This window comes from Phascolarctos cinereus, unplaced genomic scaffold (genome assembly GCF_003287225.1).
Source record: "Phascolarctos cinereus isolate Bilbo 61053 unplaced genomic scaffold, phaCin_HiC Scaffold_4;HRSCAF=312, whole genome shotgun sequence".
Lineage (NCBI taxonomy): Eukaryota > Metazoa > Chordata > Mammalia > Diprotodontia > Phascolarctidae > Phascolarctos > Phascolarctos cinereus.
Genome location: NW_027555847.1, coordinates 295,198,734 through 295,217,140, shown reverse-complemented (window position 1 = coordinate 295,217,140; position 18,407 = coordinate 295,198,734). Strand labels below are relative to the sequence as shown.

The window sequence follows — 18,407 nt, the reverse complement described above, 5'->3', positions numbered from 1 at the left end:
TCATGAAGTAGACAGGTTCTTGAAAAGTTGTGTTTGAATTTTTGCCAATGATACTTGTCAATTAATAAGAGAAGTGAAAAATTAAGAGACCCCAACTTCATAAGGCAGTAACTAGCATTAAGAGAAAGCCAGAGAGGTGGAGGAGAGAGAGAAAATTCCAGGCATGGGGGGGGGTGGGTTGCAACCAGTGAAAATGTACATATTAACAACTTGTTGATTGATTGATGGGTTGAATAGCTGTCTAAATAGTCAGAGCTATCTGTTTATTTTGCAGCAGAAGAGATATTTTTAAAATATTAAATATTCTTTGTAACTTTCTAAAAATAACTGATAATTACACTTCATGGGCACTCCTTACTTTTAAAAGATTTGCATATAAAATTTAGATTAAACAAAAGAGAAGTGGAAAAAGGACTGATTATTTTCTACTAAAATACAAAAGGAGTCTTCACTTCTCTCTGGTGGCTTTCCAGTAGTAACTTATGCTGAAGAAGTGGCGCAATGGATATCGTACACTTAAGCAAGTGTACGTGATCAGACAAGGGGGCTGGCTGGTCATGCAATGAGAATGAAGGACAGCAGATGGACAACCAAAGTGCTCCATAAAACATAAAAAAGACTTAGAAGAAGGACTCTAGTACACTGGGTGGATCTTCTGGGGATAAACTTTGAGAAAAACTTTGAGAAAACAGGGACAAAAGTAACACAGAAAGCAGGATGGTTTGTGGTTTTCAGATTTGCAACAATGGAAGAAAATATATTTAATGAGATCTCAGATTCACTGAAATACTGAAATACACGTTAATCTTTTTAGGTTATAAAAGTCTGTAGTGTATGCTAGGTATACCAGCACCTTACCCTGGCTCTCAGTAGTCAAAGGAAATAGTATTTCCTTTGGGCTCAGGGCTCAGGGGATCACCCGTTAAGCAGCTAGTTGAACAACAGTTGATATACTTTATCTTCTAGTTCACTTGTGTAAAAATGTGTCGTTCACCAAGTAAATTATATTTGGTTCAATTATGATGACGGATATATAGAACATTAGGACTCTCACAATCAAATTCTCTCTCTCTCTCATCTATTTAGACGTATATGTATATAAACATATATACACACATATATGTATATATACATATATACTTACATACACATAACTACACATATGCATGCATAACTGAGGAATAAAGATTCCTCAATGGGAGTTCTATATACCATTTGAAGCATATGTCTAGTTAAAAAAAAACAAAACCAAAACACTCTCATCCTAATGTCTTCAATATTTATATTTTTTTTTGGGAGGGGTAATCCCTAGCACCAAGTACAGGACCTTGCATAAGGTAGGTTTGCTGAACTGAACTGCATTGAACCAAATCAATTCAGTCAAACAACGGGTCAATAACATAAAAGAAATTACAGTAGGCTTTAAAAGTTGCCAAATTTTCACTTCTTAACTGATTGTTACTACATCATCAAAGCCCTATGATTTTATCAGTGTAGGAAATTTCTCCACTCACTGGGACAGTTTCCAAACCTTTTATAAACGCTCCCTCTAAGACATCTTCTGCCCCATGCAGGGAAGGCAACACCATCCTCCTAGTTCCTCAGAGAAGAAAAGGGGATGTATTGGAGAGATGTTGCTAAGGTGAAATTGATAGACCTTGGTAACAGATAGGATATAGAGTGAAGAATTCTCCTCTGACCCTGCTACCAGCCTAGTACAGGCCCTCATCACCTTACTCCTGGATTATTACAATAGCCTGCTGGTGGGTCTGCCTGCCTCAGGTTTTTCCTCACTCCTCCATTAGCCATTAAAGTGATTTTCCTAAAGTACAGGTTCAACTATGTCCTCCTCCTACTCAACAAATCCCAGAGGTTCCTTATGGTCTTCAGGATCAAATACAAATTCTCTTTGGTGTTCAAAGCCCTTCATAATTGCTCCCACCCTCAATACTTTTCTGGTTTTCTTATACTTTTTACACTCCCGAGTAAAATTCCATTCAGTCCCACTAGCTTCCAAACTCCCAGTATTCTCTTTGGCTGTCCCCCATTCCTGGAATGCTCTCCTTCCTCATCTCTACCTAACAACTTCCTGGCTTCCTCTAATTTCCAATGAAAAGTCCATCTTTTACAGAAAGCCTTTCCCAAGCCTTCTTAATTCTAGTGCCTTCCCTCAGTTAACCTTTTCCTAATTATTCTGTATACAGTTTGTTTGTAGCATTTGTTTCCTTGTTTTCTCCCCTGTTAGTTTGTGAGTTCCTCCTGGGCAGGGACTGTCACACTTCCATCTGTATGCTCAATGCTCAAAGATGCCTGATACATAGGTGTTTAATGAATGTTTATTGAGTCAACTGACTATAACTTTTTTTTAAAACTGAATTTTATAGAGTTGCTGGAGGCTCAGAAAGGTTGAGTGGCTTGCCTTTGATCAGAGAGTGAGTAGGTGTCGCAAGGCTTTAAGTCTCTTCCGCAGATCTGCCTCATTGTTTACTTGTTTCCCCTAGAAGCCTTCCTAAACTAACCCTCCACTGCACTATCCATCCTCTCACTTTGATACTAACCTTAACCCACAGCATTTCATCACTCCATGTCCCCTTAGCTCCTTAGATATTAGTTCTTTTTATCACATGTGCCGCGCGCGCGCGTGTGTGTGTGTCTGTGTGTGTGTGTGTGTGTAGGGGCTGTCTTCTCAAGTAAATGTAAGCTCCAGTCCAAGATGTGTCTTCTACTTTCATATGCCCCATTGTGCTTAGGACCATCGGCCTAGTAGCAGCTTACTGAATTCTTACTGAATAAGTGAATCTTACGAACATTTTGTGAATTATAATTTACTGACACTCAGTGAGTTCAAACAAGCAACACAGATTTTTGTTATTTTTTAAAATATCTACTTTTGTGTTCATAGTTATTTTAGAAAGCCTCTGTAAAGAGACTACAGGACCACAGATTTAGAATTAAAAAGGACCTCAGAAGTCATTAAATCCAAACCCCTCATTTTATAAAGGCCTAGGAGGTTACATGGCTTGTTCAGGTTTGCACAGCTAGAGACTAAAGCAGGATTCAAATTTAGGTCTTCCTGACTTTGTGCTGGACTGGGTTCATTTCCTAAGTTCAATGCTCAGCTATGTTGCTTCTCTAATTCTGTAAACAACCCAAAGATGGATCTTTTACTTTACACATTTATTACATATTATAATTATGAATTTGCCTTCAATTAGCAATAATTTATTAAGCACCTAGTATGTGCCAGGTGCTATGCTAGGTGATATGGATACAGACAATAATGAAATAGTTCTTCCTCTTAAGGAGTTTACATTTTATCAAGCAAGACAACATGTACAGAACAGAGATCAAACAAAATAAATACAAGGTAGTAAAGAAGGGAGGTCACTGGTAGTTGGGGGAGAGATCAGGAGAGGTATTGTGTAAAAGATACTGTCTGAGTTGTCTCGACATAAATTAGGAATTCTGCACAGCAGACATAAGGAGGGAGTGCTTTTCAGGAATGGGGGAAGAGCCGGGACAAAGGCATGGAAATGGGAGATAGAGTGCCATGTGTGAGAAACAGAGCAGGGACCAGTTTGCCTGGAGCCACAGGGAACAGGAAAGACAGTAATACATAATGAATCTGGAAAGATAGGTTGGGGCCAAGTTGTGAGGGCTTTAATAGCCAAACAAAGGGAATTTATAGTTTGTCCTAGTAGTAACAGAAAGTCTCAGGAGTTTCTTGAGTAGAGGAGTGATATAGTCAGATCTTAAGGAAAATCACTTTGGCAATTGTGTGGAGGCTAGGTGAAATGGGGAGAGACTTGAGGCAGGAAGACCAAAGAGGAGGCTATTGCTGATTGTGAGTCTATGGAGTAATTTTTTTGAGGCTTTTATGGAAGACGTATTCTAGATTTTTTTTGGGGCGGGGGGCTAGGCAATGGGGTTAAGTGACTTGCCCAGGGTCACACAGGTAGTAAGTATCAAGTGTCTGAGGCCGGATTTGAACTCAGGTCCTTCTGAATCCAGGGCCCGTGCTCTATCCACTGCACCACCTAGCTGCCCCCATATTCTAGATTTTGCTAAGAATATTACCGCCCTTCAATTTCCCAGCCACTAGGAGCTGCAGAAGTCTGCTTTTGGGTAATTGAGTGAGCAGCCTAAATATTTGAGAATTTGCTAGAACTAGACACAAAGGAAAGATATAAATTATAGACAGAATACTTATAACTTATAAATAAAAGTTGTATCATTTCCCTACAAAGTAACAGCATCAAATGTAATACTGAGAATTAATGAGTGAAATTAGCTAGAAATAATTGAATAGCAAATAACTGAACAAATCATTAAAACTACCCTCTAATATACAGCCTCTTCTGTTTTGAACCAATTTCTTAAGGACATGTTTCTTTTAAAATCCTAGCTTTGTCAGCCACTGTCATTCAGTTTCTTACTTCCTGTCATGAACTCTCCCTGTCACCTCCTGACAAGGCTCTGACAGCTTCCAGAGTGTCAGTTTTGCCCCTAACACTCTGATTTCTTTTCAACTTAGTTAAGGTTACATTAACTTAATGAGGCCAGAAATATTCTCTTTTTGTTACAATCGGCCCTTAGCCCAGAGTTGTCCTACCGTCTGATATTGTTGTAGTTTTCCTTCCAGATACTTCCAAATCATCACCTTTCTCAGTACCAGTCAGAATGCCCCTTACTCTGCTACAAAATGTTATTGCTTTATAAAGGCCAGAACTCTTTAAGGGCCTCATACCTTTTTATACTACATAGCTCATGTATGTACTAGAATATATTACGCATAATACAAACAGCACTCAGTTTTCAGTTATAACGATTTTGAGGTGGGGAGGAGGTGATATCACAAAATATCCAAAGTCCCTATTTGATTACTGGTGAAAAACAAACTGCCTACTAGACTGTAAGTATCCAGCAAATGCTTCTCGTGTAGAAAATGCTTAATGTTTGTTGAATTGAATTGAAATGGCACGAGAGCAATTAATTGAGTAGTGCTGGCTACTTCAATATTAGAAGTACCAATGACTACTAAAAGAGAGGGCATTTATGGCAGATTATAATGAATAATGAAGCCCCAACATAGGAGCCAATTCATAACAAAAAATCTAACAGAACCATATATAGCTAAATTATTACTACAAAGGGGGTATGATAACTATTTACAATAATAATCCTTACTGCTCATATGTTACTTTTCATCCTCAAAACACTAATTAAGCTTTTTCTTACAGGATTTTCAGTGATTACCCAGACTGACACAGCTTGAAACCTTCAATAGAAGCCCAAGGTAATCACTTAGGGAAAAATCACTGATTTCTACTGGGATTACACTCGGTTCTGGGAGTATAAATATCTATGTTACATAGGTTATTCATGTCCTAATGGGAATTCATTATACTCTGGAAGGGGTCAGGTATAGCAGGTTAAGTGAGTTGGTCAATCCCTTCCCCTCTCCCCCCCACCTGCCAACTTTGCATCATTTAAGAGCATTTGAATACTATGAAAGACACCACAGCTCATAAATCAATTCTTTGGGTACAAAAGTTCCTTTTTCCATTAAGAATTTTGAAAACGAGGATCAAAAATCTTTGATTCAGATTTTGCATGCACCTGGGGCAGTAAGCTGCTTAAAATATCCATTGCATTCATAGAACAACATGGTAGGTGATAGGGATGTGGAGGTGGTTATATCTCCTATCAGAGCAAATTTAAGACTTTATATAGTCTGGTAAGCACTTTTAAAAAATCGACCTACAAGGTTAATATGAAGGAATGTGATTTTAAAATTATCTAAGTAGGATTAATGAAGCTAACAGAGTGATGGTGACTGTGGTGGTGGTGGGGGAATATTCCTTCAGGTGACTGGATTTTACTGCTTTTAACTATGTGGTGCTGCTGCAAGTCAGTGCGGAGCAGAAGAGGACCCAGATTCATATCCTACTTTTGTCATTTACTAGATATGTGACCTGGAGCAAGCCACTTAACTTTTCTACATCTGTTCATGTGTCTGTTAAATGACGGGGCTAGACCAGGCACACTCAAAGGCTCCTTCCAGGTTTGTATCTATGCTCTTATGATCCAAAGAGTCATCATTAATAGGCCAGTATCAAGTCAGATGCAAGTTTCCAGCAGAGTAACTGACAAACCACTCATTTATTGGAGAGTTGGAAAGTCTCCCAAGAAGAAGCTGGGAGTGGTGAAAGATGACCATTTAGATAAATTCAGACAAAGGTCTCAGAGGAGTAATAAATAATTATATAACTTCCTTACAAGAAGAACTACAGGGCTATATTTGTTTGAATAAGACAAGCCCTAATACTGATATGTATCACCATACAGTGAAAAGTGTAATTTCATATCAGTTAAGGATAGGTTATTAAGGAAAATGGAAAAATGACCACCATATTCTCTGTGCCAATTTAGACCTTTAAGACATTATTTTAGTGCAATTTGCTTATCTTCCACAGTCTCTCAGCCCTCAAACCTTTACTCCAGTTGTCCCTACTCAGCTTATCTCTATCCTGCCATGCCATAGGCCACACTTTCTATTCCACAGGCCCCAGTCATGGAGTCAGTTCCTGTATAGATCAGTTAGCTTTGCAATGAGAAAATCTCTATTTCAGTGCTATAATATACACACCTAATCCAGCTAATCTCATAAAAGCATACTGTTCATAAAGACGGAAACTAGGTTTGAGAATGTAAACAGCTCAGCACATATTACCAATACTGCAAACCATGTCTTACAAATATCAATAGCATAATATAGTGTATGTAAAAGTCAACTCCCCAAATATCCAGTTTACCTTCTTTAGATTCTGTTATCCCTGAATCCTTTATTTTCCCCATTTTGATCACAGGATTTATATCTGGAAGGGGCCTTAAGAGTAAGTATACTCTCCTCAATTTACAGATAAGGAAACTTGAAGCCAAAACAGGTGATGAAACTTCCCTGGGGTAGTACATAGATATTAAGTAGCAGAACTAAAAGTCAAACCCAGGTCTCTGAAGCCAAGTCCAGTGCTCATGCCACTGCAACACTGCCTCTTTCAAAAAGTTCCCAGCTTTCTGAGCCAAGCAAATGACCTAATTACTGTAGGATGCAAATTCCTCTTCATGGGTACCTATACTCTTTAAGTTGCCTGTAGAACACAACAGTTAGCATAGTACTTCACACATGCAAGGGGATACTTAAAATGCTTTTTGATGATGATGACTGATAACACAGGGACATGAAGTTTTGGGTTTTTTAAAAAGTCATTTCAGTTGTGCCCAGCTCTGTGACCCCATTTGGGGTTTTCCTGGCAAAGATACTGGATTCGTTTGCCATTTCCTTCTCCAGCACATTTTACAGATGAGGAAACTGAGGCAAATAGGGTTAGGTGACTTGTCCGGGGTCCCACAGCTAATAAGTGTCTGAGGACAGATTTGAAAGTAGGAAGATCACCGTGCCACTTAGCTGCCTCTTTTTTTGGCTGACAGTCTTGTCAAGTTTTATTGTATGAGCCAAGTAGATGGGTGCTATGTACAGAGAAGAAAAGGGAGAATCATTCTTGGTCTTCTCCTCCTTGCACAAAGTCTTGATAATCTACTCTTTCTTAGCCTATAGATGCTCTTCCCACCGCTTTTGAACTTTCTTAGTCTTGGACCATTGAGCTTCAGCTTGGTCGGCCAGGAGCTTCTTTGGGCTTTGTCTGCTTTCAGTTTATGAATGTGCTCCATGAGTATCCACTTTTTTTTTAAACACATTTCCCTTCACCTTCAAGTATAGGCTGTGGTACATATGGTAGTCAATGTCTTTGGATTCACAATATCTTCGGACTAGATGGTGCAGAATCCTCATTCTCCTTATCCAGGTCATTTTTTTCTTTCTTTTCCTCCCCATTATTTTGACACACAAAGTTACCAATAACCTCACAGATTAATATCACAATCCTAAGAAATATGTTTATTTTTTCCCTTAGACATTATATCTGTCCCAGGCACTGATTCAATTAAATTAACCAACTAACATCTTAATTGTTGTGTGAAGGCAGCATCTCCATTTTATCTTGAATCTAGTAAGATGAGCCTGCTCTAATCTGGGCAAGAATTTTTGACAAGGTATAAATGAAAGCCTAACAGAGGGAAGTCACGAGGTTAATGCTTCTAACTCTGGGTGATCAGTCAAAAGGTCTCTCTTGAACATAAGGTTTGTGTGTGACTGTTCCAAAGCAATTTTTGTAGTATAATAGTATTGTAAAAAGACAGTACAATAAGCTTGTTATAAACCTTAACACAGAGGGTAATATTTGGTCTTTAACGCAATTTAGAATTCTCACTGGTATCAATGAGCATTCAGAAAGATGAAAAGTGGTGCCTCACAACCCTCAGTGAAAAAACTAAATGGTAAAACCTTTATTGCATATACTTAAAAGGAAAATATAGATGAAAGTTTAGCATGATAAAACCTGAACACATTGTACTATATTTTGTAAACTAATTATAAAACAAAGTTGGTTGGAATTGTGAATTTTTAACTTAAATTTTATATATTTACATACCCTACAGTATATCACTTAAATTTACTCTAATTCTCCAAACCTAGTTACAATTGCATTATAAACAGCCAAACCAAACACAGAAGTTCTAGTAAGTTAGAAAAATTAGTCACTGACAACTTCAGTTTCTGCTATAGTGAACCATGCATAGGATAAAATTGTTGTTGGAAAAAAAATAAAGTTTCATCAAAGTCTTCAATGTGCGTGAAAATTTGTGTCACTTTAATGAGCTACTATTTATTTGATCCTTACTAAATTATATAGAAAGGTCAAATAAAATTATTAGGTATGAAACTTAATTGTCCTGTGTTATATACATTAAAAGTTAGATTGGGCTAATCATAAAGTAAATGGCATTTTTTAAACTGAAGCTATTTTATACTTAAGGCAAAAAAATTTTAAAAATTTAGATACTTCTTTTATTTTTTTTATTTTCACATTAGTCATGTTGTAAGGAAGAATTGGAACCAATAGAAGGAACCACAAGAAAGAGGAAACAAAACAAAGCAGAAGGGAAAAAAAAGAGCAAATAGTATGCTTTGATCTGCTTTCAAATGCCATAGTTCTTTCTTTGGATGTAGATAGCATTTTCCATCATGAGACTTTTGGAGATGTCCTAGATTCTTGCATTGCTGAGAAGGGCTAAGTCTATCAAAGTTAGTCACTGCATAATGTGGCTGATGCTACATACAACGTTCTCCTGGTTCTGCTCACCTCACTCAGCATCAGTCCATACACGTCTTTCCAGGTTTTTCTGAAGTCCACCTGCTCATTATTCCTTATAGAACAACAGTATTCCATTACATTCTCATACTACAACTTGTTCAGCCATTCCCCAACTGATGGGCATCCCTTCATTTTCTAATTCTTTGCCACCACAGAAAGAGCTGCTATACATATTTTTGTACTAAATACTCCCTTTCAAATTTGTATAACCAAAACAAACACTGTATTAATATTCCCATGTACTGCCAACTTTTGCTCCCAGATCCTTTCTTCTTCAAGAGATCTCTCATGAAAACTTTTAAGCAAAACAGTGAGGTTTTAAGTAAGCAAGATTACTTAAGTTTAAAATCCTAGAAATATTGACAGATGCTTTATTACAGTGTCACATATGGTGACAAGTATATACAATTTAAATGGAGGTATTTTTGCAAGCTATTCTTCCCATATTCAAAACTCAGCTTTGGAATTTAAAAAGGGCTTTGCTAATTATGCCATACACTGCAATAAAAATTTCTCTGTTAAGCCAATTTTTTCTATATCTTTTCTTACATATACCACTAGAATTAATTAATTCTATGGAACTCATTTTTGTGGAAAATAACAACAAAATGATAACTTACATTTCAATGGAAAGAAAAATGGAGACTTTTTTCTTTTACCTAAATATCGAGATCTAAAATTTTGCTTATTTAAAAACAATTGTTGGTATCTTTTAGACTAAACAACACATAGTGTTAACAGAATACAATTAGTGATCTAACTCTGGTGCTTCATACGATATAAGAAAATCTGGTTTGAACATTTTCTGAGGATGTAAGCCAAGATTTAATGATTTAAGATTTAATGATTATTTACTTTTATTTTTATCTGTTTCCATAGGTGTTTTTGCTGCTATTTACCTAAAAACAACTAAAACAATGGCAAAATATAAAAATGTAGCATACTGTTTCTAGCTCAGTTGAACACCAAATGGGCTGGGGGAATAATTTGACCTATTTCATCAATTATTTTGAGAAGGGCTGCAGAGCAAAATTACTTAGTCCTTGTCTTCATTTCATTTCACTTCACTTAAAAAAAACCTGGACAAAACTAGAAACACATTACACTTTCCACAGATTTCATGGGAACAATGAAGTGACTGCCCATATAACCTTGAACAGTTCACGTAATGTTTTTTGGTCTCTGATTCTTCTGCTAAAAGAAGGGCTGGATGAGATAACTTCTGATGTCTACACCAGATCTAATGATAAGGTCCTACTATTCTAATGAAGGAAATTCACTTTTTCATGGTGAGGGACTACTGGGAAAAGGGCTTATCCTCAGCCCATTTCTGTTATCTGGTCCCTACTGTTTTTTTCTGCTTTTGAACAAAATACCAAAGGGAAAAGCTAGTCTTTGTTAATTCAGATTAAAAATACATTTATCCATTTATTCAAAATATACTGAATTCCAACTGTTTACTTGCTTTATGTGTTTTTTTAAAAAAAGGTATAATTAAGAATTTGGGTATTTTTCTTTTTTGGCAAGAACTATACTTACTCTTGATTTGGTTCCCTACCTCTACTCCTTTATAAAGTGTAAAACTATGGGGAAAGAAAAATTCCTTCTTTCTACTTCAAACTGATTAAAAGGCAACAAAACTTATTAGTATGGAAAGGCACAAAAAGAAGGAAAAACATAGATTTTTTTTTCTTTTGATGTCTCATACCAAAAAAAAAAAAAGGCAACATTTGCACAAATGGTGGGTCTGAGTCAAGGCTAGCATCACATCCCTTCTAGTATTCAGGCTGTATCCATGGCACTTATCTAATTAAGTCGCTATTATATAGAATTTTAGAGCTAGAGAGAACCTTAGAGTTCATCGAACTTAAACTCTTCATTTTAAAAAGGAAACTCAAGCAAGATGAAATGACTTCCCCACATGACTGGAAGATCTGTAGTATTCTTACATTTATGTTCTCATAGACCCAAATTTCCACAGTATATTATGTATTCTGTGCAAACAAAATGAGTATTTTTTGAAAGAGCACTGAATTTGGAGTCACAAATTCTGGAGAAACCAAGGATCCTATACTCTACCTACTGCTGATGAAAATTTCTAGATTTTAATTTCTTTTTTTCCCATATGGTAGGCCTGGGACTCTTTTTTCCACTCTCAGTGTTGTGTCTGGATTTCATGGTATCAAAACATGCTCTTGCTATCCCAGGTCTGAACTCGAAAAATATTTTCACTTAAAACTGTCTATACTATAATTCAGTTACAATGTAGCTTAAGTGGGTTTTTGTGGGCTGTCAGAAAAACCTAGATATTTATAATATTGTTTCTTTGGAAGAATACATTCTGTGTTTCTAACTCAGATTTCCAAACAAGCTTTTGAAATAAAGTCCATTTGGAAGTTGAGAATTATCTGGGGGCTTGTTTTCTGAATTTAGAACATCTTTGGCAGACTGGATTGAGTGTTTTAGGACTTCAGGAAGGCCAGTTTGGGTAGAGAAGAAGGTGTGGGCTGTGATCTGGTGGGACATGTTTCAGGTAGGATGAACAGGGACAACTGGTGGGAGAAGTTAGAAGAGAAGGGTCATAAGTTTCTATTGGATCAGAACTGTACTGGATGACTTCTGAGGTTCTTTCCAACTTTATAATTTGATGATTCTATGAATCTGAGTTTAAATCTTTACTCTACCATTTGTTGCCTGTGTAATTTTGGGAAAATAATCACCCCAGGCCTCAAATTCTTTACCTATAAAACAAGGTGGCTAGACTGGATGATTTCTAAGGTCCCTTCTAGTTTTAAAGCCTGCAATCCTGGATACCTCAGGTTCCCAGGGGATCATTTGCTGTATTGAAGTAGCGAGTTACTAAAGACCATAGAACTTTAGTGATCTATGGGTTAATGTGCTTTCTAAAAGTAACCTTGTAACTCCCAGAAAGAAGCTGAGGCATTTGAATAATCTGGTTTATATTTAGATAGCTGATAACTCATTCATAGCACTGGATATAGTTCCTACTTATTTGATGGTAAATAGCAAAGTAGAATAGACATATATTTCTCACTTCTGATTGCTGATAGGGAAATTATTTCCAGTTTTTAGATTCTCTTCTTCCCCCTTCCTGCTGTCTATCACTTAGATGTTCACTTGCACTGTGATCAAAAGGGCAATTCTGATGAAACTCAATGCTACTACTTTTAAGTAGTTCTAGTAAATGATTTGATAGGAAAGAGGATGAAACCAATGACTAAAATGAGGTTTCCAAAATAGCTGTGAATTTCATTCATCTATGCACCTCTGCTTCCCTCTTGGAAAAGGGAGAGTTAAATACATGTGTTAGTATTGATGGTCTACAAATAGAGCACACAGCTGGATTGGAAGACTGAGATTTGATAACTATTTCTGGCATTCCTATCAATCTGCCTGCCATTCTGGATAAGTCATTTAACTTCTTTTTGCCTCATGTCTCCATCCATAAAATTGAGAGTATGACTTAATGCAAAGATATATTACTGATATTTCAAATAGCTAATCTTTTGAAATACTAATGTGAAATGTGCCACAAAAGCAAAAATTCATCATAAACAAACCCTTTACCCAGGAAAGCCAGAGAAAGATAACTTTATTGCTCTAGCAATGAATTTACTCTGATGTAGTGAGTGCTGACCCAGTATTTATTAAAGTGACCTCTGGTGGTGGGAGCTAATGAACATTACTGGAAAAGGCAGGTAATGGAACACAATCCACATGATTTTTGGAACCATGATGATTGCTAAGGGGGTTAAGTATTCTAGTTCCACAATCAAAAAGTTAATAACCTTTATACCAGCCCTTTTACGTCTAGATGTCTCCAAAGGATGCAGTTTTTATAACTCACTGCCTTTAGAAATGTTAGTTATAATTTATGTCCAATCCGAAGCACAACGACTTCCCCCCTCCCCTCCCCATAAGTCATGGTAATCAATACAGGTCCTTGCCCATTATATTCCAATGAAGTGAAGTGGGATGCAAGAAGGCATCTACTGACCTCACTGCAGCTCAAGCACATACATCTGCAAATTCATTCTGAAAATGAATGTTTATAGAAGATATTGTACTAGTAAATATGCTTTTTTAAAAGTGTCCTATGCTAGTTACCGGATATCAAAATCTAAATTAAAAAAATACAACTAACTATCATTTATATAGTTCTTTAAGGCTTGCAAAGAACTATTATTTAATCCTCACAAGAGCTCTAATGAAGCAGGTACATTATCCTCATTTTATAGTTAAGGAAACTGAGGCAGAAGGAGGTTAAATGACTTGTCCAATGTCACACATTCGGGTCAATGTCTGAGGCCAGATTTGACTTTTTGACTCCAAGTCCAGTGCTCTATCCACTGCACATCGCAGCTGCCTATAATCATACTGCTGCAATCACAATGGTTTTCAGTTAGTTAGAAACTTACATTTTTCCCCTGCCTGTTAGGATTTTATATTATAAGCACATAGATCCCAAAACTAGTATGGTCATGCAAAGTTTCTAGTTAAATTTTAAAAATATGTTTAAGAATAAAATTTAATTCACAAATCTTATAGATATGAATTATGATTTAATTAAAAGACAATTTTGCACTTAAATATTGCTCACCTTAATGATTATTATAGAATGTTCAAAATAAATGATAATACATCAATCCTATTACCACTATAGAATGGGTAGATAAATTTAATAGATTTCTGATATACTCAGTGCTTTTCACATACATCATTCAAATATTCTATTTTGCCAAGGAATGAATCTTGTTCAGGCATTTTGAGCTTTTTATTCTCCCCCCCCCACGCCCTGCCTCTTTTCTGCCCAATCCTATCTAGAATCTATCACTAGGATATCAGTCAACTTACTGACCAGCATTTTTCTAATAAGTATATCCTACAATTACGGAAATATGGTAACAGATGGGCAAAGTACAATATCGGTTTGAAAAGACCAATCAGATGTTGCCGTAGCCTCAGGAGGAATAGAAGAACTTTACTTCCATAATGATGTGGTGAAACTATTCACTCAGAGGTCACTGCCCTGTTTGACTCCTGGCCTTGAATTCCAATTGATCCAAAGCTGACTCTGTATCAGTAAATAAGAGGACTGCAGTCTATCAGTAGCTGTAGAGGAATCCCAGATGACGATCCATGGAACACAAGGCAGAAGTAGCCACCTTATAATGCCACATGAGTGGCATTTCAATCACTTCAATGTCATATATGCTTTTCAATGCTATGTAAAAGATCTGTGGCTTTTCTTTTTTAAAATTAAGTTTTATTGATGCCTTGTTTTTATATCACAATCATTTCCAGATATAATGCCTCCCAAACAATGGGCTGTTCTTTTTATCAAAGAAAGAGTTAAGCAAAACTAGCCTAAATAGTTACTTAGTCTGAAGGAATGTGAAATAATCTACACATACCGTATTAATAGGGCAGCTAAGTGGCTCAGTGGATGGGGTGGAAGAGGGAGGGGGGGGCACTACAGTCAGGAAGACCTGAGTTCAAAGCTGGCCTCAGACACTTACTAGCTGTGTGACCCTGGGCAAATCACTCTGCCCTGTTTGTCTCAGTTTCCTCATCTGTAAAATTAGCTGGAGAAAGAAATGGCAAGCCATCCCAGTATTTTTGCCAAGAAAACCCCAAATGGGGTCACAAAGAGTCAAACATGACTGAATAACATTATATTACTATAGCCTAATCCTTGGCAGGAGAAGGGGGAAGGAAGGGAGGGAGCTAGAAAGGGAGGAAAAGATGGATGTGATAAAGGAAGATTATCATCCATCTATCTATCTATGTCTCTTCTTAATTTCTTATTAAATGCCAAGGCGATTCCACATGATATATTTAATAAAAACGAGCAAAGCAAGATATACCACTTCAACCCTTAAACTTTCTTAAAAATATTCATGATGTTTTGTTTTTCTGTAGGTCTTTCGTGTGTCTGTATCCTCCTGCTTCCTGTGAGACAGTGAACCCATTGTAGCTGTATAATTTATTTTTTTAAATGTCATGAATGACACTAAGGTCTCTTAATTAGACACCATTTAGACTTCCAGTCTTATCTCCTATTCCTCTTTTCCACTCACTCTATGTTCCAGTCAAACAGATCTGTTGTTTCTCAACAGATATATTCTTCTCATGCCTCTATATTTCTGATTCTTCTGCTCTGAATGTCTATGATCCATGTCTTCATCTGCTGAAAACCTACTCTGTCTTTAAAACTAAAGCAAACACCCCCTCCTGGTCCAGGAAGCCTTTCATGATCCCCACAGGTGGCTAACAAACTTATACTTCAGACTTCACATAACATTTTGGTTTGTAACACTTTACTTCATAATATAGCATATTATGTGCTGGCATTTTATCTCCCTACTAGAATTCTGTGGGCAAGGACTGTCTTATATAAACTTTGTATTCTCCTAGCATAGTGCTTTGCACACCAAAGGTGATTAAATTTCTGATCTGAGTTTGATGCAAAAAAAAAAAATTCCTTCTCTGGGAAGGATTGTAAGCTTTGTTCAGTACCTTAACTTCCAAAAGGCTCAGCTCCTTATAACTGAGCTTAAAACTCTGGCCTTGGCGTCGGGGATTTCCTTCTTTTGTTGTTCAGTTGTGTTCAGCTTTGGCGACCCCACTTGGGGTTTTCTTGGCAAAGATACTGGAATGGTTTGCCATTTTCTTCTCCAGCTCATTTTTGAAGATGAGGAAACTGACGCAAACAGGGTTAACTGACTTGCCCAGAGTCACACAGCTAGTAAGTTAACTCAGGTCTTCATGACTCCAGCCCCACCCTATCCCCCAGCTGCCCTTTCCTTCTTACTCCATTCTCTAAACATAAATTTGATGCACTGACCTCTTGACCTTTTTGATCTCTAAACTTGCTTGTTTTCCTGGATTCAGACATTTGCTACACTGATCAAGGATTTATGGTCTCCTTTCTTTCAATTTCACTGTTCCATATGTAGGTAACTGATTCTAGTATCCATTTATTCCCTTCTTTCCTCTTCTGTCACATACTTCAGGTCAAAATAGTGTATTTTCTAGGATTTATGTACAAGGGAAAGTAATTTGCAGTATAAGAATATCAAGAATAAGGCTGAAGTTGACTGAAAGTGCATGCATTCTATTCAGGACAGACTTAGATGGTACTTGATAAGCTCATCTTCAGACAAACATTTCTAAGCTCTATTTGGCTCATGATTCTCCTGACTTGGAGACCATGCATTAACCTTTTCTTCCTTTTTGTCCCCAGAATGGTACTTCCTATATATACTAGATACCACATTCCAGTTTAAGATTTGATCACTCAGCTACCCTGGATTTAGCTCACTTGCTGATTTTACAATTCCAGGATCAGTCTTAGCCAATTAGGAAACTAACTATTTTCCTGACTATTGGCAAGATTTTTTTTTATGCTATACCCACATTCATACTTAATGACTAGCTATCTATCTCTTCCATCTCAGAAAGGGGAGAAAGAATCCAAGTTATGATTATAATTAAAGTCAACTACTGAGAAGAATAATTCAACCAGAAACCCAAAATATTCCTTTTTCCTGACATACTCAAATGATATATCTAGAAGATACATTTATTGTAAATTTAGTGGAACTATTTCTAATGGTGCCCCAAACTCTTGAGGTCCTGCTCAATGAAATGGTACACAATTAAAAGTCAACTGGATTACACACAGGGGAGTTTTTTCATCTAAGCCAGAGTCATATACAAGGTAAGGTCCCTGTTCCACTCCCTACAATTAAATCTAACAAGCATTATATTAAACACCTAGTATGTGTAAAACACAAAATTTGTCTGTGACCAAAATATTCTAAAAACTTTATACTGCTGACAAATAATTTAGGAAAGTCAATATGCATTTTTAACCTCAATAGTATGGCTAAAAAGTAATTATAAGTAGAAATAAAATGTTTTTTGGTTATTCATTTTTAAAAGAAAATCTACAGCCAGAATATTTGGCCAATATTTATTGTAAATACTGTCACTGATCAACTGGGGAAAAAAAGGTGCACACTTCCCAAACAAAGATGAGGCTATTTACCCACACCATGTAGTTAGAACTGTTTTTCTCATAGGGGAGCCTATGGAACCAGGATACACATACACACAGATCCATGTATACGCATATATTTATGTCATTTTCCTCTGCATAAAGCTAACTGGCCAAAGTAGGAATCAACTCCAAGACCCTGACCTAATCAATTTCAAATCAAGTGAGCTTATCCTACTATTTATCTATCTACACATCTGCCTATCTTATAAAACATTATTTATGTTATAGCCATTACATTATATTACATTATAACCTACATGGTGTTTGATCTCCCTACTTAGGGAAAAAAAATATTCTCTTAAACTATATAGACTTAAGTAGTAGAGAAGACCTAGTTCAATTCCTAGATGTGAAGTGTATTGATTACGTGACTGTGGGCAAGTCATTTAACCTCTTGGTTCCCCAAGCAATTCTCTAAGGTGACCAGCTGTAGAACAGGTTCCTATTTCTGTTAAGAGGGGGAATTTCCTGAGATTGAGGGGAAATAGTCCCCAAGTGATGCTGCTTAGACTACAAAACTCTCTTATCTGGTCATGTGGAGGTAAAGTATATATCTTTTTTTACTCTTCAGGAAAAGGTGTTATCATTATGATAATAACATTATGATGTTATGCTCAACACTTACTATAGATTTTTCTAATATTTCATGGATTTGCCAATGAAAATGCCAGTATGAGAAGATTTCAACTCAGAAGTTTGGCAACACATTTAAAAGGATGACGAATTATGGCCCAGTTAAAAACTCACCAATTTTCCCATTCAGACTATGAATAAGAGTCATTACGTACCAAAGCAGCAGAGCTAATGGATATATGTTACTAACTTAAAGTTTTGAACATCTGATAAAAATATATGGCAAAACAGTAACAAAACAGGCAACATCTCTAGTACTTTCACAGAAATAAGAATAGATATATAACATTAATAGAAGTTCAGTTGAATTTAAAAATCAATTTGAAGCCAAAATATTTTGTGGTACTAAACAAACATGGCATTTGCTTCAAGACATTTTAATTGTTTGTCAAACCCATCCTTAACAAATTAGG

At 36.5% G+C, this 18,407-nt stretch overlaps 1 protein-coding gene and 1 long non-coding RNA gene across 12 annotated transcripts in view; one reads left to right on the top strand and one right to left on the bottom strand.

The window, feature by feature from the left end:
• The window catches only part of ARB2A (ARB2 cotranscriptional regulator A), a 484,742-nt gene that overhangs the window by 7,603 nt on the left and 458,732 nt on the right, over nucleotides 1–18,407 (bottom strand). The window lies entirely within an intron of this gene.
• LOC110223193 (uncharacterized) overlaps nucleotides 1–18,407 on the top strand; it is a 70,310-nt gene that overhangs the window by 27,114 nt on the left and 24,789 nt on the right. For both annotated transcript variants that reach the window (XR_002328615.2, XR_002328617.2), the window contains 2 exons: nucleotides 5,241–5,296; nucleotides 5,967–6,064. This is a non-coding gene — a long non-coding RNA (uncharacterized LOC110223193). The remainder of the gene's footprint in view (nucleotides 1–5,240; nucleotides 5,297–5,966; nucleotides 6,065–18,407) is intronic.